The sequence below is a fragment of the Chrysochloris asiatica genome, unplaced genomic scaffold, assembly GCF_000296735.1.
Source record: "Chrysochloris asiatica unplaced genomic scaffold, ChrAsi1.0 scaffold00156, whole genome shotgun sequence".
Classification (NCBI taxonomy): domain Eukaryota; kingdom Metazoa; phylum Chordata; class Mammalia; order Afrosoricida; family Chrysochloridae; genus Chrysochloris; species Chrysochloris asiatica.
The window spans coordinates 6569171-6593415 of NW_006408674.1; positions in this window are offsets into that span (position 1 = coordinate 6569171).

Genomic DNA, 24245 nt, shown 5'->3' on the forward strand with positions numbered 1-24245 from the left:
AAACATTTTATAATAATTTTTCTGAATTCCTTCTCAGGCATTTCCAAGGCCTTCCCTCCTTCCAGAATGGAGTCCAGGTCTACCTCTACGTCATTAGTCTCAGACATTTTATCTTGTTTCTGGACATGTGCTGATATGGTCATCTGCTTTTGCTTCTTGGACATGTTTAGTGTTTATCTGTGGCCTTAATAAATAATTGAGTATGTGTTTTAGTATTTTTTTATGCTTTCTGATTGCTTCTAGGTAGATGTGATCAGGATGTGGGCTTCCCTTTTCACTCTTCTTCTTGCTTAACTCAGAGTAACTTTCACAGGTATTGTCTGCCTCCCTGGTGTATGGCAGTTGGTATTGGTTCTTGCCTGGATTTTGGTGTTTTATAGAGTGTAATTGTAGCTTGACTATATGGCATCAGATTCTGTCTCTTCTTGGGTAATATAGGGATAGAAAGAGTCCCCCAAAAGTATAAGGGAGAGCATAAAACAGCAAAACAGTACCAGCAAAAAACATATTTAAAAAAATACCAAAACAACAATAACAAAAGAACAAAACTAGACTGAACACTGTAGTCTATAATCGCAGAAAAGGGAGAGGAGGAAGAGAAGGAAAAAAAAAAATCTGTGGCTCTGGTAGCCCAATGGTTACGAATCGGGCTGCAAACTGCAAGGTCAGCAGTTCAAAACCACCAGCTATTCCTCAGGAGAAAGATGAGGCGTTCTGCTCCCACAAAGACCCACAGCCTCAAAAACCCCGTACAGGGTTACTATGAGTTGAAACTGACTCCACGGCACACAGCCAGCCACCAATATGAGTATAACTTTAATGTCCTCTTTTCAGCTTTTGCCTTCAAAGCTGCCTGAGAGATTTCAAGATGCCACTGTTGGTTGTTATGCTGTACCTCAGGATTTAATTTAATTTTCAGCCTGTTTTGTTTTTAAACTCTCTTTCCCTCTCTACACCCCTGTTTTGGCTTTTCCTGTATTTAAAAAGAAAATATTTCAGGGCCAGCTCTTAGGCTAAGTGTATCTGTGTGCATATGTGGTAGAAGAACCCACCAGTGGTGAGGGTAGGGGGTGTCCACTCGCTTAGGCACCACACCCCCACCAGTCACCAGAGTGGAGGTGCGAAAACAGTGGAGGGGCCAATGAACAGATACAAAAAAAAGAAAAGAAAATCAAAACAAAGCAAAACCGACAAAGCGCATTGTCCACCTTTTCTCTGAGGTTCCCGTGGCATTTTTCCGTGGTGTGTCTGCTTGCCCACTTGGCCGTGTTGTTCGGTCTTGCCCAAGATGTCGGCTCTGGTCTGCCGAGCCTGGCAGATTCAAAAGTACACAATTTCTTACTTTTGCTACAAGTTTCACTAGCTATAAACCTTCAACCCTTTTAAATATTCCTATCTCTGTGGTTCCGAGTTTTGGAGCTCTACCCTGGATCTGTTTTCCTGACGGCAAACTTCACTGCACCTCCACCCTAGCCGCCATCAAGCCCTGCTTCTCATCAGTAAGTATTTTAAGTCCGCTTTGCTTTCAGCAAGCAAGTTGTATCATATGCATATTGCAGGTTATTAAAGAGTCCTCCTCCAATCCAGATGCCACATTTTTCTTCATATAATGCAGCTTATCAGATTATTTGCTCAGCATACTGGTTGAATAAATATGATGACAGAATGCATCCCTGGCATACACCTTTCCTAATTTTAAATCATTTGGTGTTCCCTTGTTCTATTTGAACAACTTCCTGTTGATCTATGTACAGGTTCCTCAGGAGAACAATTAAGTGTTCCGGAATGATCATTCTCTGCAATGTTGTCCATAGCTTGTCATGATCCAAACAATTGAAAACCTTCATGTAGTCAATAAATCACAGGTAAACATCTTTCTGGAACCTTCTGCTTTCAGCCAAGATCCATCTGATTTCAGCAATGATATCCCTCATTCCATATCCTCTTCTGAATCGGGCTTGAAGCTTTGGAAGTTCTCTGTCAATGTATGGTTACAGCCATTTTTGCATTTTCTTTAGTAAAACTTTACTCACATGGGATATCATTAATATTGTCCGAAGATTTCTATATTCAGTTGGATCACCTCTCTTTAGAAAATGTATACACACACACACACACACACACACACACACACACACACACAAGGGCAAGTCAAAAATTATCTGCACTCTGGTTATAGAATTTATTTTAATTAATTTAGAAAAGACAAGTAATTTTTTGACATAATCCCTTGCTTTTCAATATCCTTTGTCCACATGTCAACAAGTTTTCATATTACCTTATTAAAAAATATATTTTAGGCTGAGCTGGGAGTCATGATGTATCACTGTCTTCACTTCATCATCAGAGGTGAATCTTCGTCCTTGAAGGGCTGCTTTTAGGGGACCAAACAGTAGAAAGTCCAATGGAGTAAGATCAGAACTATAGGGAGGATGCTTTAACACTTCAAAACAAAGTTTTTGCAGTTTCAATAGTATGGGCAGAGGTGTTCCAGAGAGTCTATTGTCATGCAAGATCACAAAGCTCTTAGATAGCAGTCCTCTGCATTTAATCTGAAGTTTAGGTTCCAGCTCTTCAGTGTGTATCTCACTGTAATGATTCCAATAGTGGCCCTTGAGAATCCCAGAAAACTATAAGCATCAATTTTCTAGCTGATGGCTGACTTTTGGACTTTTTCTCGGTCGGCGATTGAGGATGTTTTCTTTCCATACTCTGCCATTTACTCTCAGGTGCTTAGTGATGAATCCATGTCTCATCACCAGTAATGACTTTTTTAAAGAAACTTTGACTTTCCTTAGAGGATCAGACCAAATTGTGTTTGCAGATGTCCAAACGCTTCTGTTTATGCTCTTCTGTGAGTTGTTTCAGTACCCATCTCACACAAATTTCTCTAAACCCAAGTCTGTCGTGGATTATTTCATAGGCAGAGCCATGCCTGACTTGCAAATGATTTGCCACATAATCCACTGTCATTTGTCTGTTTGACAAAATCATTTAATGTGCACACTCAATGTTGTCATCAGCTGTTTTAATATAATCAGGTGTTGTAATATAACCAGAGTGTGGATTATTTTGACTCACTCTCATACATATAATACACATACATATGTTGTTGTTGTTATCAAGTCAGTTCTGACTCATAGCTACCATATAGAGGATTTCCAAGGAGCAGCTGGTGGGTTTGAAATGCCGACCTTGTTGTTCTCAGTTCAGTGTTGACCCTACAGTGCCACAGGAGGAGTTGAGTCTGTTCTGACTCACAGACCCTGTACAGGGTTCTCCAGAAGTAGCAATTCAAACCCACCAGCCACTCCTTGGTTCTAGTTCCTAGATTCCCAGAATACTCTCCCAGGGACTTTGACCACTCCTAAGGAGCTCTGGTAGCGTAGTGGTTACGAATCGGGCTGCGAACCTTAAGGTCAGCAGTTCGAAACTACCAGCCGTTCCACGGGAGAAAGATGAGGCTTTCTACTCCCGTAAAGATTTACACCCTCGGAAACCCTGTACAGGGTCGCTATGGGTCGGACCCGACTCGATGGCACTTAACAACAACAACAACTCTTGCCCTAAGGACCTCTGGTAGCATAGTGGTTATGAATCAGGCTGCGAACCACAAGGTCAGCAGTTCAAAACTACCAGCTGTTCCACGGGAGAAAGATGAGGTGTTCTGCTCCTGTAAAGACTTACAGCCTCAGAAACCCTGTACAGAGTTGTTATGAGTCAGAACCGACTCCACGGCACACAGCCCACAGCCACTCTTGCGCTATGGGGCAGAATCGACTCAATAGCATTTAACAACAACAACTCTTGTGGAGGACCCCTGGTGTGGACTGTGGGTTCACGTGTTGGACTGCAAGGTCAATTTGAACTGCAAGATTGGCAGTTCAAGCTCACCAGCCACTCCTCAGAAACCCTAAATAGGGTCCCGATGTGTCGGAACCGATTCGACAGCACTTAACAATAATTCTTGTGCAACTTCTGCATCTCAGCCAGAAGTCATAAGGAATAAAATACAGAAAGTGGATCTCCCCTTCTGCCTGGAGCCTGCAGCCTTCAGTGGTGATTCTCTTTGGATCTCCATCATTTGAGTTAGAGTTGGCCCCTCTACCCTTCCACATAAAAAAAGGAAGGCATAGCCCATACATACCACACTCCCTCAAAACCAGAAAACTTCTCATGTCTCCAGGCTATTTTCTTATGAGGGGTTGAAGGAACAGGGCTGGTCCAGCATGTTTTGCAGGTAGTGACCACTCTTGTTGGCAGCTTGTTGACTGTTTCAAGACTGAGACACTGATTTAACATCCATTCCAAGACAATAGAAAATTCCTCTCCATCCTGTTACTTCCTGGATTAATGGCCTCTTGTATTCATGAGTATATATTCAAGTCCATATTGGCCTCTTTTCCTGCCACAAACCTTGCAGGCTTTGCATTAACTGATGATTTCAGATATAGCTTCTCCATTTACATAGAAATGTCCAAATGTCTCAAAAAACACTAGTCACTGGGAAATACCAAACTACCTTGAGGAGCAAGAAAGACTAATTTGTGAACTTCCACATTATTGTTCATTTGCATGTTAATTACTGATTTTGCTGGCTGAAAAAATTTTAACTTCACGTATTACGTTATAGTTAAGATCTTTTTTGAAATTCATTTCTTAATATGGAGAGGCACAAGGAGAGACATGGGCTAAGTGGAACTCTTACCATTGGTATATGGGATTTAATTGCATCATTGTTTAAAAGATGAAATTCTCACCAAAGCATACAAACTAGTGACCGGCTGTCGTAACCAATCACTTCTCTTAATTCTTCTTGTCTGAATCCTTCCATGGAACACCCAGCTCTGAGACCTGGAAATCCCGCTGCTGTGATTTCATCCTTGTACTGTGAGATGGTATAAAAAAAAGGTCAGCTAAGGAGACAGGTAAGCCTGGGCTGAGTCCAAGCTCTACTAGACCTCCTGGCTGGTGACCATGGATGTCATTTCCCTCTCTGAAGCACAGTGACCCCATTTGTGTAATGGAGAAAGCATCTGGCTCACAGCAATGGATAGATTAAATGAGATACCATCCACCAGGCACCTACCACAGTGCCTAGCATTTCTACAAGGGTGTTAAGTAGATGTGCTCTCTAAGCTGGAAGGGGCTCAGTCTGAGTTGCAGACCTCACACGAAGCTGGCTTGGGTGTGCTTCTGCATTTGTGAGGCAGAGGCGGCAGAATGGCACAGCGCAGGGCAGACCTGTGGTTCTGGGAGGTGAGTAGTAGGTAGTTCCTCTTGGCTGGATCTCTGTGTGGTTTGTGAAGTGGGTGAGGGAGGAGGAGGAGGCTGGGGGCAGAGCTGCAAGGACTTTTGTCTTTAGCAACTGAAGAAAGTACACCTCAATTAGGAAGAACTGTCTGGAATGCAAAAAGGTCAAGAACTTTGGAAAAAAGTGGCCATGTCATTTTGGAATTTTTACAGTTGAAGCAAGGGTAAGCTGGGTGGGGTAACAAGGGTGTGACTCAGAACTAGGCTGGAATCTCAGCCGGACTACTTACTGGCTTAGGGGACAATATGAGGTCAGTTTCCTCACTGACAGAGTGTGGATAATATCCATTGTATATGTTATTATTATGAGATCCAGTAAGCACTGGACTGTTAACCAAAAGGTCGGTGATTCAAACCCACTTGCTACTCCTTGGAAACCCTGTACAGGATTGCTATGAGTCAGAACTGACTCTGATTTGATGGCACTTGGCGTTAACCAGTTACCATGGAGATACCTGTAAACTCATGATGACTCCAAATGTGTCAGAGTAGAACTGTGCTCCATCATGTTTTCAATGGCGGCTTTTTTATTATTATTTTAATGTAGAGCATCAGGCCTTCCTAATGTAGATCACAAAGCTGTCTCTGGGTGGTTAGCAGCAGAGCATTGACCATTTGTACCACACGTTGTTGTTACTGTTGCTAAGTGCCGTCAAGTTGTTCCGACTCATAGCAATCTTGTATAGGGTTTCCAAGGAGCAGCTGGTAGATTTGAACCACTGACCTTGAGCTTCAAACCTTACGGTTCAAACCAACCTTGCAGTCCAGTACATTAACACACCATGAATCCCTTGGGTCAGGAAAGCATATGCCAAACAGTTTGAAGAAACCACCACAGTCTTCAAAACCTTTGTTACCTCAGAACCAATGTTTCTTTGGGATGCAGGATTTCAAAAAGGAAATTCTGAAAATTCCATCTTGGACAATCCAAATGTACACAAAGATTGGAGACTACACAGGAAGGTCTCTCATTAGCTCCAGTGTTGAAAGTCCATGTTCCATTATGGAAGGAGATCACATAACCAGGGAAAACTAGAATAACCCTCAGGTATTTACTTCTTTACCGTCTTGCCATCTTCAATACAAACTCTCCCCCATCTAACTACTGCCCTAGCCCTATATCTCTTCCTACATCTGTGGAAAGAGACTGTAGAAAAGCTCCATATCACCAGCCAAAACAAGGCCAGGGCAGACTATGAAACAGACCCTCAAAATGCTCAGCTGCAAGTTCAGGATGAAGCTGAAAAAAATTGAAACAAGTTTACGAGAGCCACAGTAAGACCTTGAGCACATCCCACCTGCATTTGAAGGTCATCTGAAGAACAGGTTTGATGCATTAGACGCTAAGAGTGGAAAAACAGAAGATTTGTGGAATGGCATTAAGAATATCATATAGGAAGAAAGCAAAAAGTTATTAAGAAGACAAGAAAGAAGGAAAAGACCAAAATGGAGGTCAGAAGACACTGAAATGTGTTCGTTAGCATGGAGATGCTAAAGAAAATGGAAGAAATGAGGAGGTGAAACAGCTAACGAGAAAATTTGAAACAGCAGCTCGAGAAAACAAGGTCAAATATTATAACGAAATATGCAAAGACCTGAAGTTAGAAAACCGAAAGGAAAGAACACGTTCAGCATTTCTCAAGCTGAGGGAACTAAAGGAAAAAAATCAAACCTCGACTTGTAATATTGAAGGATTCTATGGAGAAAATACTGAATGATGCACAAAACATCAAAAGAAGATGGAAGGAACATACAGCATAACTGTACCAAAAAGAAATAGTCGATGTTCAACCATTTCAAGAGGTAGCATATGATCAAGAGCCAATGATCCTGAAGGAAGAAACCCAACGTACATTAAAGACATTGGCAAAGAACAAGGCACTGGGAATTGATGGGATAAAAATTGAAATCTTCCAACAAAATAATACAGCAGTGAAGGCACTCACCCATCTTTGTCAATAAATTTAGATGACAATTACCTGGCCAATTAACTGGAAGAGACCCATATTTGTGCTCATTCCAAGGAGAGGTCATCTAACGGAATGCGGAAATCATCGGACAATATCTTTAATATCAGATGTAAGTAAAATTTTGCTAAAGATAATACAAAAATGGCTGCAACCATGCATTGACAGAGAACTCCCAGAGGTTCACGCAGGTTTCATAAGAAGCCGTGGAACAATGGTAAGGGAATATCACTGACAAATAAAGATTTAATTGCCAATGTCAGATGGATTTTGGCTGAAAGCAAAGAATACCAGATATATGGTTACAAGTGCTTTATTGACTAAGCAAAGGCTTTGAATTGTGCAGATCATGACAAGCTACGGACAGCAATGTGGAGAATGAGTATTCTAAAACAATTAATTGTGCTCATGAAGAACCTGTATGTAGAACAAGAGGTAGTTGTTTGAAGAGAACAAGGGAGCACCTAATGATTTGAATTAGGAAAGGTGTGTACCAGGTTTGTATTCTTTCACCATACTTATTAAGTCTGTATGTTGACAAAATAATCTGAGAAGCTGGATTATATGAAGAAGAACGTGGTATCAGGATCGGAGGAAGACTCTTTAACAACCTGCAATATGCAGATGATACAACCTTGCTTGCTGAAAGCAAAGAGGACTTAAAATACTTACTGATGAAGATTAAAGACCACAGTCTTTAGTGTGGGCTGTACCTCAGTGTCAGGAAAACAAATATTCTCACCACTGGACCAATAAACAGCATCCATATAAATGGAGTCCTGGTGTGGTGCTATGGGATAAAGCACTAAACCACAAGGTCCATTTGAATCACAGGGTTGGTGGTTCAAACTTACCAGTCACTCCTTGGCAACCCTATACAGGGTCACTCTTTATCAGTTGGAATCGACTTGATGGCACTTAACCACAACATGTAAATGGAGAAAAGATTGATGTTGTTAAAGACTTCATTTTGCTCATATCAACCATCAACACCTATGGAAGCAGCAGTCAAGAAATCAAATGATGTATTTCATTAGGCAAATCTGCTGCACAAGACCTATTTAAAGTGTTCAAGAGTAAAGATGTCAGTTTGAGGACTAAGGTGCACTTGATCCAAGCCATGGTATTTTTAATAACCTCATATGCATGTGAACATTGGACAGAGAGTAAGGAAGACTGTAGAAAAATTGATGTATTTGAATTATGGTGCTGAAGGAGAATATTCAAAGTACTATGGACTGCCAAAATAACAAACAAATCTGTTTTAGAAGTACAGCCAAAATGTTCCTTGGAAGCCAGGATGGCCAAACTTTGTCTCTCATACTTTGGACATATTATCAGGAGGGACCAGGACCTGGAGAAGAACATCATATTCGGTAAAGTGGAGGGTTGGAGAAAAGCAGGAAAACCCTCAGTGAGATGGATTGGCATAGTGGTAACAGCAATGAGCTCAAATGTAACAAGGATTGTGAAGTTGGTGTAGGACCGGGCAGTATTCTGTTGTGCCTACCGATTCATAGCAACCCTCTGCACAACAGAACAAAACACTGCCCTGCACCAACCTCAAGCAACAACCACGGCGAGGCTCTCCAGGTGAGGATCATTGACTCTCATATTGCAAGTGAAGTTTTCGAGAAGGAACAAAACTAGGATATACTCTAGACACATTACCAACAGCAGTTGGCAGGACTTGACAGTTTTCTGGCTATGTAATGTAAGGGAGAGGGAAGAAAGAAAAGCCCTCCGGACTTACACTGCCAGGACAATAGTCCCAGTGAGTGAGCTACTGGAGCCCTGAGCTGAATTTTGTGGGCAAGCTAATTCATTCAGCTTTTAGACCTTCAGTTTGATGAGCAGAGGATACCAGAATTGTTGTTCGTTTTGTTAAGAGTAATCACGTTGGTTCTGACTCATAGCGACCCTGTATAAGGTTTCCAAGGCTGTGATTCATTGTGGAAGCAGACAGACATCTTTCTCCCAAGGAATGGCCAGTGGGGGCTTGAGCAGCTGACCTTCATTTGTTTCATTGCTGAGACCTTCATTTCCCCTCACGCAAGCTCTGATTATTTATTTCTCTTCCCAAATTAATTTTTTTAATTCAAGATTTTCGTTTACTCTTTCCTTTACATAAAGTTATTATTGTTACCGGCTGCTCAGACTAATTGTTGTTGTTAAGTGCCATCAAGTCGGTTTTGACCCATAGCAATCCTGTAGAGGGTTTCCAAGGAACTTGAACTACCGACTTTGTCGTTCAGACCAACTGTAGTCCAGCGCCTTAACCCACAGAGCCACCCCAGGACTCCACCAGACTAATAGCAGGCCTGTATACAAAACCTGTACAGGGTCGCTATGGGTCGGAACCAACTCGACGGCACTTAACAACAACAACATACAAAGAGGAGTCCTGGTGTAGTGCTGTGGGTTAAGGCGCTGGACTGCAAAGTCAATTTGAACCTCAAGGTCGGCAGTTCAAGCTCACTAGACGCTCATGGGAAACCCTATACAGAGTCGATATGGGTCAGAACCGCCTTAACGGCACTTAACAATAACAGCATATACAAAAGAAGGAAACTGCCTGGTCCTGCTCCAATCTTTCAACTGTTGTTATGCTTGAGCCCAAATAAAGGGATAAAAACAAATGACCTAGATATAGATACTCTGTGTCAGTGTTGATTAGCAAAAGCCAAATGTAATCTGGGGTTAAATTAAAGCATGAGAAGAAAAAAGCTGCTTAATTAAAGCACCAATTTATCAGCACATCTCCCTCTCAACTATTTTCTAAAACAATTATCCTACTTTATGTTTTTGAATTGCGAAAGGAATAGTCAACCCCCTAACTCCCACCTTTCACTTAGCAAAAGCTAGCTCTGCCCTTTTTGAAGAGTCTTTTGGAAATGGTCTCTTTTATGGCATAAGGGTTTATTTCTAATTTTGAGAACACAGTACCGTGTATTGATAGATTCTAGCTCTGCAGAATCAATGAGCAATTAAAGCAAATGCAAGCTCCAGTTAATCAGAGGTGTGGCTTTCTAACTGTTCACTCTGTTAAGTTTAGCCATGAAAACCTGAATCCGGAAATTGTAGTTCAGCCTTAACAAGCTCTAGGGAGACAGACAGTGTAACTGAATCCTAGTTCTAGAGTTCCAACAGAGATGTAGAGAACAACAATAGTAAAGGAGCCCCACTGAGAAATAAATATTTCATTTTATTTTACGCAAACACTTGTATTTCAAGATCGGAGTGTTAAGAGATAAGAAAGTATTTCAGTTTGCTGCCACATTCCTTATAGCTGTAAATCAGCAAGCCCAGCAGCTGTCACGTCCAGAACCAAATGTTATTTTCTAAAGAAAAGAGCTGTCCAATCAGGGAAGTGTCAGGCAATTCATCAGCAGGAAGGACAACTAGTTGCCAAGACAACTAGTCGCTCTTGACTCATCAGGGCATGTTAGGGACTTAACGCTTTATCATTTAAAAAAAAAAGCCTTTTTTTTTTTTTTTTGCTTTTTCTTAAAGGAAGTCAACAATATTTCTAAATTCATGTTTTCCTCTGTATTAAGAGCATTTGGAGTCTTAAGTTGGAATTTAGTATCTATGAGTAGAATACTTTGTTGTTGCTGTTAAGTGCTGCTGAGTCGGTTCTGACTCATAGCAACCCTATGCGCAACAGAACAAAACACCACCTGGTCCTGCGCCATCCTTGTAATTGCTACTACGCTTGAGTCCATTGCTTCTGCCACTGTGCCAATCCGTCTCCTTGGGGAGCTCCCTCTTTTTCACTGACCCGCCATTTTACCTAGCATGATGCCCTTCACCAGAGATAGGTCCCTCCTGATAGTGTGTCTGAAATATGAGAACAAAATCAAGCCACCTTGACTTCTAAAGGAGAATTCCGGTTGTACGTCTTCCAACACAGATTTGTTTGCTATTTTGGCCATCTATAGAATTTCTGGTGTGGCCCTGTAGGATCAGCGCTGGACTGTGAACCATGGGGTCAGCAGTTCAAACCCACCAGCTGCTCCTCTGAAGCCCTTTATAGGGTCACTAAGAATTGGAACCAACTCGATGGCACTTAAGAACAACATGGTACCTTTAATATTCTTCTCTAACACCATAACTCAAATGCATCAACTTTCCTATGGTCTTCCTTATTCATTGTCCAGCTTTCACGTGCATATGAGGCTACTGAAAATACCACAGCTTGGGTCACGCGAGATTTAGTCCGAAAAGTGACATCTTTGCTCTTCATCACTTTAAAGAGGTTTTATGCAGCACATTTGCCTACTGCAATATGTCATTTGATTTCTTGACTGCTGTTTCCATGAGTGTTAATGGTGGATCCAAGCAAAATGAATATATCTTTAGAGAGTCCAATCTAAGCCAGGGTCATCATTTACTTACGTGCACTTGGATGGAAGAGCACTTTGATGAGACCAGGTCAGTAGCTTTGCAAGGAGCACCTAAGAGCACTCAGCTTCCGCCCCTCAGTGAGGCCACCATCTGAAGGCTTGCACCTCTGTGCATATTTTAAAATTGAACAAAAGCAATGTTTCTCATTTGTAAGGTTTCTAATGTATACCCTCAGTTAATGTTAATACTTATATGTGCCCAAATCTTAGAAATAAATATAACTGATATAATTCATTATGTTGTTGTTGAGTGCCCTCGAGTCAGTTCCAACCCACAGCAACCCTCTATTGGGTTTCCGAGGAGCTGCTAGTGGGTTTGAACCACTGACCTTGTAACTCCAGTTCATTATAGTCCATCTAAATTATGCTTATTTTTAGAGGTAAAGTCATTCTCTTACGACTTAGGAATTTTCATTTTGAAGTTTATTTGTGTGGGGGTGTGTGTGAGGATATATAACAAGGTTCAGGTCAGTGCAGCAAACACCCACGAAGGACCTTCTATTGCAGATTCCATTCTAAAAACAGTTCAGAAGGCAGAGAAGGATGACATGGAACCAGCCTTCAAGGAACTCACCATCTAGTGAGGAGACAGACATATAACCACAGACTTACTACAATGGGTTAAGTATAGGGACAGAAGCAGTTGCATGCTACAGCCACCAAGCATGAGCCTATCAACAACATCTCTTCCCCTGTATTTTCAGTGTTTTCACATAAAGAGCTTGAAATTGGCCATGAGGGGAGTAAAAATCAGCAAATACTACAAATCACTACAAAAGGCCTATGGCATGGGGGAAATCTGCTGCAGAAGACCTCTTTAAAAAAAGTGTTAAAAAGCAAAGATGTCACTTTGAGGACTAAGGGGCACCTTATCCAAGTCAGGTATTTTCAAACACCTCATATACATATCACCTCATATACATGGGGAAGCTGGAAAATGATTAAGGAAGATGGAAGCAATGATGCATTTGAATTATGGGGCTGGTGAAGAACATTAACTATACCATGGACTGACGGGAGAATGGACCTGGAAGAAGTACAGCTAAAATGCGTCTTACGTACAAGAATTACTTTGGGCATGATATCATGCTTGGAAAAGTAGAGGGTCAGCAAAAACGAGGGAAGTCCCTCAATGAGATGGCTTGCCAGAGTGGCTGCAACAATGAGCTCAAATACAGCAACAATTGTGAGGCTAGTGCAGGACTGGGCAGTGTTTCACTCTGTGGTGAATGGGGTCGCCTCTGTGAGTCGGAACAGCTTGACGGCCCCTAACTTGATGAAGGACATCTCAGAGAGGTGAGTTGTGAGCCCTGAATCAGACTTTTATGGAGAGGGTTGGGTGGAGGAAGAGGCAGGGGGAATAAAGGATTCCAGAGAACGTTTAAGAAATATAAGCATATTAGTGGCTCTCCGCTACTTTAATTAATATACATGAAGTGTTTGTTAAACCACTAATTGCTAGCATACACCCTAGAGTTTCTGATTCAAATTCAATAAGAATTTGCTTTTTAACAAGTTCTCAGGTGATGTTGATGCTGCTAGTTTAGGGACCATACTTTGAGAACCATAGAAGTAGATGATACAATACCTCCGGTCAGGCCTAAAACTGTGAAGTTCCTCTAGCTCTTCAACTTTCAAAGTGTGGTTTTGGGCCCAGCAGCACCTGGGAGCTTATTATGAAAACAGAATCCTAGGCCTTGTCATAGGAGGGGGAAATCACCACATAGTTACAGTGGTGGTGGTGGTTGTGCACCAGAGAGCTGACCTTTAGATTTCGGGCCCTAAGGCAGCCTCACCAGCCACTCCTAGGAAACCCTATACAGGGTTGCTATGGGCCCACAGCAACTCGACAACACTTAACAATAAAATCAGCCCCACTTCTGACCTTTGCAGTTTAACAAGATGTACTGGGTCGCTGTGAGTTGGAACAAACCAACAGCGCTTAACAACAACAGGTGATTCTTGTACAAAAGTTTGATGAGCATAGCTCATCTAGCCCACTGGTTCTCAGCCCTGACTGCACATTAAAATCACCTGGGGAGCATCTGGGGACTCATGGGCTCAGGGTCAGTGACACAGCCACAGAGGTCTGGAGTGGAGAGCGAGGCTGCCAGCCAATAAAAAGAGGCCATACAGACGTAAGAACACCCACACTTGCAGATGATGCCCATTTGACTGAACTTCAATGACTGGATAAACAGAGCTCAACCCTAAGAAGAAAGAAGAGGGAAAAAAGCGTCATCTGATACAATTTGATAAACAGGACCTACACCTATAAATGCAGTAGCTCAAAAGAGGAAACAAGTCTCTGCTGCAAGAACTATACCCACCCCCTCCACACAAAGGGTAGACAGGGATGGGCAACTTGGACACTGGCAACCCAAAATGTGGGGAGGGATACAAAGGCAAGAAGTGACTGGCTTACAAGCTTTCAAGAGGGAACCTAGATCCAGAAGGCGTGGGGGAAGTTAGAGTCTCCTGTGAGTAGTGTCCAGCCTATCCAGGAAGGGCTGATGAAACAAAATATAGATGGGTCTCTTGTGATGCAATGGAGAATAATTGTTATCAGGACTGATTGTGAGGGTTGGAAGTCTAAAGATGGACATTTTGTAACAAAGAGGGGAGTGATTAATTTATCAGTCTAGGAGCAGAGGACCCTGAGACCATCAATGGAGAAGAGCGAAGAACAGAATCTTACCCAGAGAGGCAGTGAGGCCTGGGATGGAGGCAGAGAAGACAACGTCAAGAGATGGTGGGGCTGGGGCTCAGGATCAGGATATGGAAAGGGGCTGAGGACTGTGGTGGGGGGGTGCAGGTTTACAGGGTACACCCCTTGGTTGGGTGAGGATGCATGGACAGGATGATAACTATGCCAACGAAATGATGGATGATGGAATGAATGTAAAGCTGATGTTCTCCCGTGTAGAGTATCACACAATTGACAATAAAACATAAAAAAAAAAAAAAAAATCACCTGGGGAGCACAGGTCCTGCTTCCTAAGACTTTGATCTAATTGATTGAGGATTAAGCCTGGGCATGACTCTGCTTTAAAAGCTCCCCAGGGAATTTCTAGTGAGCAGTCAGGGTTGAGAACCACTGTTCCAGGGATAACCCTCAGTTAAGGGCTTGTCAGGGTAGCTGTTGTGACTGTTCCATGACAAACATTTAAAAGAGCAGCCAAATCATCACCAGCTGCTGAATATGTACCCAGGACAGGGACAGACGGGTTACTCTGATTCCGAGACTCATGCCTCCCTTGGCTCACCCCACAAACCTGTCTCTGACTCACTCCTCTCTTCCTGCTTTTCCTTTATCTTGCCCTTAACCTTCCCTTCTGTCTCTAACCGAGCGATGCACACTGCAAAGGTGCTTTGACTGTCTAAAGAACAAACCAATCTGTGTTGGAAAAAGTACAGCCAGAATGCTCCTTAGAAGCCAGGATGGCCAAACCTTGTCTCGCATACTTCAAACATATTCTAAGAAGGGACCAGTCTCTGGAGAAGGACAGAATACTTAGAAAAGTGGAGGGTCAGCACAAAAGAGGAAGATGACTGCCACCCCACAAGGAGATGGATGGGCACAGTGGCAATAGCAATGGATTCAAGCATAACAAAGATTGTGAGGATGGCTTAGGACCAGGCAGTGTTTGGTTCTGTTGTGAATAGGGTTGATATGACTCAGAACTAACTCCACAGCACCTAACAGCAACAACAATAAGAAGAAAGGCCTGGTGATCTACTTCTGCAAAATCAACCACTGACAATCCGAAGTAGCACAGTTCTACTCTGACACGCTTGGGGGCCCTGTGAGTCAGAGTCGACTGGTGGTGGTGGTGGGTATTGCAATGGCCCTTGACTGAGTGCCCTGCCCACGCCACACACACCACACACTTGAGCATTCGACCTGAAAAAGAGGAATGAGTTTCTCACCCTATGTAGTGTGTACCCTGAGAATACTCTTCGCAGGTACACATTAGATTAAGTAGTTTGCTAGGGCAGTGTGACCCTTTCAAAGAGCTCTGCCAAATTGCAAGTGATTAGCACTGAACTTCACCAATATTATGCCAAGTGAAAGAAGGCAGACACAAAACCCCCACTTATTGTATGGTTCCATTTATATGGAATGTTCTGAAAGACAAATGTATAGAGACCTGATGTGGCACTGTAGGGTAAGCACTAGATTGTTAGTCAAAATGTCGGTGGTTCAAATCTATCAGCCGATCATCAAACCCTAGGCAGGGTTGTTACTAGTTGGAACCAACTCTAAGGTACTTAACAACAACAACATAGAGACAGAAGGGAATTTAGTGAATGCCTGGGATTAAGAGTGGGGAAAACTCCCGGGGTGGCACTGTAGGATAAGCACTGGACTACTAACCACAAGGTCAGCAGTTCAAACCCATCAACTGTTCCTCAGAAACCCATCAGAACTGACTTGACCGCACTTAACAACCACAAGGGTGGGAAAGAGAAGTAACTACAGAAAGATTGGGAGGTTTCCTGGAGTGATGCAAATCCTCTAGCTGTGCCTGCCACCACCTAACTGTACTCCTGGTCTATGTACATATTCAAAACCATTGACTTGTACTTCTAAAGTGAATTTTATGGCATGCAAATTACACTGCAACAAAAGCTATTTTAAAATAGCAATAAAACGCATTAGCATTAAATATCTACCCTCCTTAAAATAAGATTTTTCACCCTCCTCTTTTTCTAGTAATATGCAGTGAAAAGAAGGGAGCAAAGCCAAGTCAATGCACTTTTAACTTCCTGGTGTGATGCTGCAGGATAAGCACTGGACAGCAAAGTTGGCGGTTCAAACCCACCAGCTGGGTCCCTATGAGTACGAATCAACTTGACAGCCCTTAACAGCAACAACAAGAAAACATATATTTTCCTTGCCTGTGGTTTCAAAATATTTTTATATGCCTTAAAAGTACTCTTAAACCTAGGAAGGTAAAAACAGGAGGAAGGGGAAGAGAAAACTGAAAAAGAAAAGAATCACAAACTATGTTATGCCTGGGGAGTGCCTGGCTGGCCCTGGAAGGCAGGGCTGCGGGAAGGGTTAACCCCGCGGGCGCTGACATCTGGCAGAAGCGCGGGCGTTGGCAGAGCCCGCTCCGCCCGTACCAGTCTGTACAGGGGAGCTGTCCCGTCTGCTGATTTATCATTCCCTAATGTCACGGGGATGGGATGTTGAAATTGTGGCTAGAATGTGAAATACGAAAAACATGAAGATTATGATTTAGCGTCTGGGGAAGATCAGCTTGTAATGGGAGGCATCCCTGGCGCTCGCCTGTGGTTTTCAAGACTTTTAACAACTCCAAGGAAGCAGGCTGGGAACCTGGGCGGGCACCATGCTCCTTGTGTTAGAGCAGACAGAGACAAAGGGGGAATTAATAAGAGCAAAACCACTTCTGGGCGGCGCTGGAGATGGTGCTGGCATATGCCAGGAGGACCAAAGTAAATTTTAATTAAACAGAGACCTGATGTTGAAGGGTAAATAAAACAAGGTGGGGTGTAAACAGTTTAAATCAGGGATTCAAATGACACCTGCGGATGTCTAGACATGAGGTGCATCCTGATAATTTGTAGTCTCAGAAAAGATGCAGATGAGTAGGGTAATCTCCCCCAAATTTTACTCATTAAAATAAATAATAGCTAGGGGCTCCAGAGGAGGGAGGGATACACAGCTGGCGCATAGGGCATTTTTAGGGCATTGGTATATTCTGGAATGGTAGACACATGGTATTGTGCATATGTCAAAACCCTTAGGACTTTACAGCACAAAATAACACAAACAATATTGCTTTTAAATGTGTTTGCCACCATTTCCACTCAGAGAGACCCTGTATAGGGTTTCCAAGGAGCAGCTGGTAGGTTCGAACTGCAGACCTTGTGGTTAACAGTCCATGCTGAAACGATAAACTTGAGTTAATAATAATATATATGGTATGGCACTGTATGATCAACACTGGACTGAAAACCACAAGGTCAGCAGTTCAAACCCACCAACTGCTCCTTGGAAACTACACTGGGTGGAGATGAGTCGGAATTGACTGGAAGACACTTAACAACATAGCAATATTATAACAAATATACAAATGCAAGATATTAATAAGAGAAAAACCAGTGTACATGGATCCAAGTTGGGAGTATCTGGGAATTCTTTGTACTTCCTGCACAATTTTTCTGTATACCTAAACTCAATTCATATCAACCTATAGGCTAGAATAGAATTGCCCCATAGGTTTTCCAAGAAAGAAAGCAGACTGCTGCATCTTTGTGCTGCAGGATGGCTGGTGGGTTCCAACTGCCAGCCTTTCAATTAGAAACTGAGAGCTTAATCACTGTGCTATCAGGGCTCCTTGTAAACTTATGTTTTTGAAAAATCATCTATTTAAAAATAAATAATGAGGACTAGAGTGGAGAGTGAAGCGTCCAGCTGATAAGAAGAGAGGGCACAAGCACAAGAACACCCACACTTGCAGATAATACCCACTTGACCTGACTTCAATGACTGGATGATCAGAGCTCAACCAGAAGAAGATAGAAGAGGAAAAAAAGAGTAATCTGGTACAATTTGATGAACTTGACCTACACCTATGGATGCAGTAGCTCAAAAGAGGGAAGAAATCTTTACAGCGAGGATCATTCCCATCCCTCCATACACATGGTAGACAGGGATGGGCAACTTGGACATTGGCTATCCCAAATGGGAGGGGCTACAAAGGCAAGAAGTGACTGGCTTACAAGCTTTCAAGAGGGAGCCTAGATCCAGAGAGCACAGAGGAAGGTAGAATCTCCACTGAGTAGTATCCAATCTGTCTGGGTGGGGCTGATGAAAGGAGATGGGGATAGCACTCATGTGATACAATAGTGGATAATTGTTATCAGGACTGACTGTGAGGATTGGATGATACAATAGTTAATAATTGTTATCAGGACTGACTGTGAGGATTGGAAATGTAAAGGTAGATATTTTGTAGCAAAAGGAGGGAAGTGGTTGACTTTGCATTCCAGAAGCAGAGATCCCTGGGACCATCAAAGGAGAAAAGTGGAATGCAGGCAGGACCCTCCCCAGAGAAGCAGTGATGCCAGAGATGGAGACAGAGACGATGAAGTGGAGAGAGGGAATGACTGGAGACTCAAGACCCAGAGAGGGAGAGGGGCTGTGTGCTGATGACCAGGGGGAAGGCTTGCAGGGTATACCTTTGGTTGGTTGATGATGCATGAAAGGGATTGTAACCATGGCAATGAAACGATATATACACGATAGGATGAATGTAAAGCTAATGTTCTCCCACATAATTCACAATAAAACATTTAAAAAATACATAACAGCTTGAGTTTGAAAACCAAACCCACTGCCATCGAGCCAATTCCGACTCATAGCAATCCTGTCTAGGATTTTCTGAGACTTGATCTCTACGGGAACAGACAGCTTCATCTTTCTCCTGCTGAGCAACTGGTAGGATTGAACCACCTACCTTGCGGCTTGCAACCCAACATTTACTCCACAGTGCCAGAACTAAGTAGAAGACTGATTTTAGCTTTTATCCATGGAGGAAGCGATGAGCTAGCAAAAGAAACACATTTGTCTAAGTCTTGCATTGAGGGTGTGGAGGATCCTGCTTTGTGTGATTTCTCTCTCATGTACTAGATTTTGCATATTGATTTAAAGTTGCTTGGGTTGTTTTTTTGTTTTTGTTTTTGCATTGCCACATGTCAGCATATCCCCATTTACATGGGAACATGACATTTCGGCATTCTTTATTGGTTACAGAAATAAGTGTTGACAACCTTTCCCTAAATGCTTAGGGCTTGTTTTAATTACTTCCTGTCATATTCAGTGCATCTATAACATTGAGGTTAATAACTGGCCCCCAGACATAGATGGTGTGCTGTGTTCAGAGTTAAAGAGTACAGCTTGACTTCTAAATCTTGAAGATTCATTAATTTGTTCATTCACTTAGAAAATTTGAGGGGAAAAAACCTGCCACAAGTTCTGTACAAAAATGAACAAATCAGACCTACCTGGCTTTCACCGAGCACAGCTGCTCAATTGGGTGATATGGGAAATCAAGTATTTGTATGTGTGTGTGTGTGTAGCTGGTGGCCATCTATAGGACTAACTCTATTTTGGAATAAAACATGTAAATTGTAAAATAATAGATTTATATCTATTATCCCAAACAATAGATATAAAATAAATAGTGAGTTACTTTTCTGTTCAGTAACATTGGGTCGCAGGACTTTGCCCAGAAGTTCTTCAGATAACAAAGACTAATTCCTCTGAAGCACCAATTAAAAAATTGCAAAAGAATTTTTGCAGGGGATCACCCTAAAATGTAGGACTCCATGTAGTTAAGTATCATGGAGTTGCTTCTGACTCATAGTGACCTTGCACAGGGTTTCCGAGGCTGAAAATCTTTACGGGAGCAGAATGCCTCATCTTTCTCCCACGGAACCGCTGGTAGTTTCGAACTGCTGCCCCTAAGGTTTGCAGCCTGATTCATAACCACTATGCTACCAGAGCTCCTTATTTGACCATGGTGCCCCTCATATAAGTGTGCTTTGGTTCAGGGAGCCAGAACCTAGGGCTTTTTGGTATATTTGTTGGTTTACTTGATATCACGGTTTTGCTCCATGGTTTGTGATGTAGAGCAAAGTTGTTAAACTTCTCGAATTTTGTTTCTTCATCTGTAAAAGGATGGAGTGGCCATCACTAAAGATCCTTTAAGGGCCTGTCATGGGGTCGCCATGAGTGGAGGTGGGGGCAGCTGCATACCTGCCAACAACAAGTAGTTCTAAGGTTTTGTCATTTATCTCCATGGGAGAAAGGTGAGGCTTTCTGTGAAAATGCACAGCCTTGGATACCCTATGTTTGTTGTTGTTAAGTGCCGTCAAGTCGGTTCCGACCCATAGCAACCCTGAACAGGGTTTCCAAGGCTGTAAATCTTTATGGGAGCAGAAAGCCTCATCTTTCTCCCGCAGAGCAGCTGGTAGTTTCGAACTGCTGACCTTGAGGTTCGCAGCCCAATTCGTAACCACTCTGCTATCAGAGCTCAGGGTCACTATGGTTGGACTGCAAGGTTGGCGGTTCAAGCTCACCAGCCACTCCTTGGAAATCCTATAACAGGGTCTCTATGAGTTGGACCTGACTCAGTGGCACTGAACCACAACAACAGCAACAATGATTGGCACTGATTTAACAGCACACAGAAACAGCAGCAACACGAGTGACGTACTTTGGACAAGTTACCAGAAGGGATGAGTCCCTGGAAAAGGCCATTATGATTGGTAAAATAGAGGGTCAGCGAAAATGAGGAAGACAGATCCTTGATGTGATGGATTGACTCAGTGGCTGCAACAATGGGCTGAAATATAATACCAGTTGTGAGGCTGCTGTTTTGTTGTAAATGAGGCCCTTGTGAGCGAGAACTAACTTGATGGCACCTAACAACCACACGAGTGAAGTCCCAGGTGTCTTTGCAATGTGCTCCTGTGAAAAACGCCCCTATTATGCGATGATGTGCCACAGTTAAAACTTGGTGTTGTGTTGCTTCCAACTGGTAGCGCCCCAATGAAGGGTGTCCAAGGCCCCAAATCCTTATGGAAGCAGATGTTTCTCCCGTAGAGTGGCTGGTGGGTTCAAACCACATACTTTTCTGTTAACAGCCCAGCACTTAACCGACTGCACCACAAAAGCTTCGGTGTGATCCTTGTTAGACTCAAAACCCTGCCTGTTAGCACTGTATCCAAAGTACAGTTAACAGGCCCCAAGCAGACTCTCCCAGACTCTTACAGGGGCACAAGACACAAAGTAAGAGGACCACCTTTGTGAGCTGTTTGGCTGCTCAAAGTCATTCTTTCTTTCTTTCTTTCTTTTTGGCTTTTTGTTGCATTGATCCATGTTCTGCAAGATTGAGAACGCTTTACTTTTTACCTCTAGATAAATGGAGGATGACCAGAGGTAGGTTATCCAGTAAGCAAGGTAAGCACAGGTTTATTTGTGCTTACTTACTAGTCTATACTGAACAGTTTCACACACTGAACTTATTTACAATACAGCCTCTTCAAATGTACAATTCCTGGCAGGGACTGAGCACCCAGTAAGCATGCTGTGAAACTGTCCAGTACGGACTATTCAGTAAGCACAAATAAACCCATGCTTACCTTGCTTACTGGGTACTCAGTCCCTGTCAGGAATTGTACATTTGAAAAGAGGCTTTGATTCTGGAGAAGGTGCTGTGGGGTTGGGAGAGAGACAGGTGCCAGCCAGACCTAGAAGGACAATCTTTGATGTGGTGAAGAAAATGTGAAATTATTCACTACAGATTAGTAAATAAACCCAAGGAAACCCATGCATACCTCGTTTACTAGGTAATCCGACCCTGAATATAACTGTATATTTATATCCATACCAACTGTGCCCCTGTTGATAGGCATATAAATATACAGTTATAGTCAGGCAGAGCGAAAGTTCCCTTCTTATACAACCCTAACTTTCAGAACAGAAACACAAAACACGTTTTACTTTTCTATGTATCAATTTAAGTTGGTTTTATTCCTAACTCTGATAACAAGGAATTTTATAAATATTTGCTAAGTAAGTACTTGCTTTGCTCCAGGCCATGAGCAGGTTGTTGGAATCCCCCCAACCCCTTAAAAAAGCCAAAAACACAAACCTATTTATTGCCTGTAGAGTCAATTCCAACTCACAGAAATCCTATAGGAAAGAGTAGAACTGCCCTGGAGGGCTTCCGAGGCTGTATCTTCACCGACTTACTGCCTGCTGCATCTTTTTCCCAAGAGCAGCTGATAGGTCAAACTGTCAGTCTTTCCGTGCTTAACCACCGTGCCACCAGGGCACCTTTGCTGAAACTACAGAGAGGAAAAGCCTGGTCACAAAGCCCTGGTCAGACGGTCAGTCTATATAGCTAGCTGTGATAACGTCATAATTGAGACCTGCGGGTGTGGGGGGGGTGTTCTCCAGATAAAGATCTAAACATGCCTGTGGATCCACTGCTCTATAACAGAAGAAAAACTGCTCATATTGCCCCATGCAAGATGCTAATAATAGAAGAAACTCTACCTCACTTGTTCTTTAATGATTCAAGGGTTGTTAAATGAATTACATGCTTATTGTAGAAATTTTGAAAAGTAGATGTTAAAAATCAGTATTGTTGTCCCTCTTCAAGGCATTCACTGGTAACGTTTTGATCTATTTCCTTCAGGTTGGCATTCATCAAGTACTAACTGAAACCCAGATGTGAGGAACTGTGTTTGGAACACTGCAAGGATTAGTTCTATCTGCCCTAACAGAGCCCAGGGAGAGAGACTCACACATAAGCCAGCAACTACTGCCAACATTAAAGAAGCTCTGGTAGCGTAGTGGTTACGAACCGGGCTGCTAACCTCAGAGTCAGTAGTTCGAAACCACCAGCTGTTCCGCGGGAGAAAGATGAGGCTTTCTGCTCCTGTAAAGATTTACAGCCTTGGAAACCCTGCACAGGGTCGCTATGAGTCGGAAACGACTCCACGGCACATAACAACAACTACCAGAAGTAAATAATGATAACCCAAAAGTACTCCTGGGACGGACTTAACTTGGGCACTTCTACATCACTGGGCTGAAGGAAGGGTTTCCAGAGAAAGAAACCCTTAAACTGAGACCTGAAGAATCAAGGGGAGTTACCCAGGAGAGGAGAGGTGGAAGTGGGGGCAGGGGTGTGTGAAATATAGGTTTAGGATGGCTGCAGGGCAGAGGGCAGGGACCTCCATCAGGAGGGGTGATAAGAGATGCAGCCCTGGAGTTAAAGCAGGCCCCACCCGGCAGGGAATTTATCACTCAAGCTGTTACTATTCTGTATCTACAATTTGAGTCCTCTAAGTTTTAATTTTTGTTTTTGTTTTTTACTTCACACTTTAGCTTAAGCATATTTTGTATTACTATAAACTAGTTTCCACCACTCATCTGTCAGTTTGTCGTACTGTGGTGACTTGTGAGTTGCTGTGATTCTGGAAGCTATGCCACGGGTATTTTAAATACCAGCAGGGTCACCCATGGTGGACAGGTTTCAGATGAGCTTCCAGACAAAGACAGACTAGGAAGAAGGAGTAACAAGCTACTTCTGAATCTTTAGTCACTGAAAACCTTATGAATAGCAGAGAAATACTGTCAAATATAGTGCTGGAAAATGAGCCCCTCAGGTTGGAAGGCATTCAAAACAATAGTGAGGTTGTCCCAGGATCCGGCAATGTTTCATTCTGCTGTGCATAAGGTCGCTATAAGTCAGTACCAACTTGATGGCACATAACAGCAACATAAACTAGTTTAGTGGATATATAATATTCCCTCAGGGGATAACCCTGAGGTTATCAGGAGGTTCCAGTAGTTGGAAAATTTGGACTTGGTGATAGAAATGATGCTGGAGAACGAATGATAGATTTCTGCAAGACAAATGATTTGTTTATTTCAAATACCTTCTTTAGACAGCATAAGAGACGACTATACACATGGACCTTGCCAGATGGAACACATAGAAATCAAATT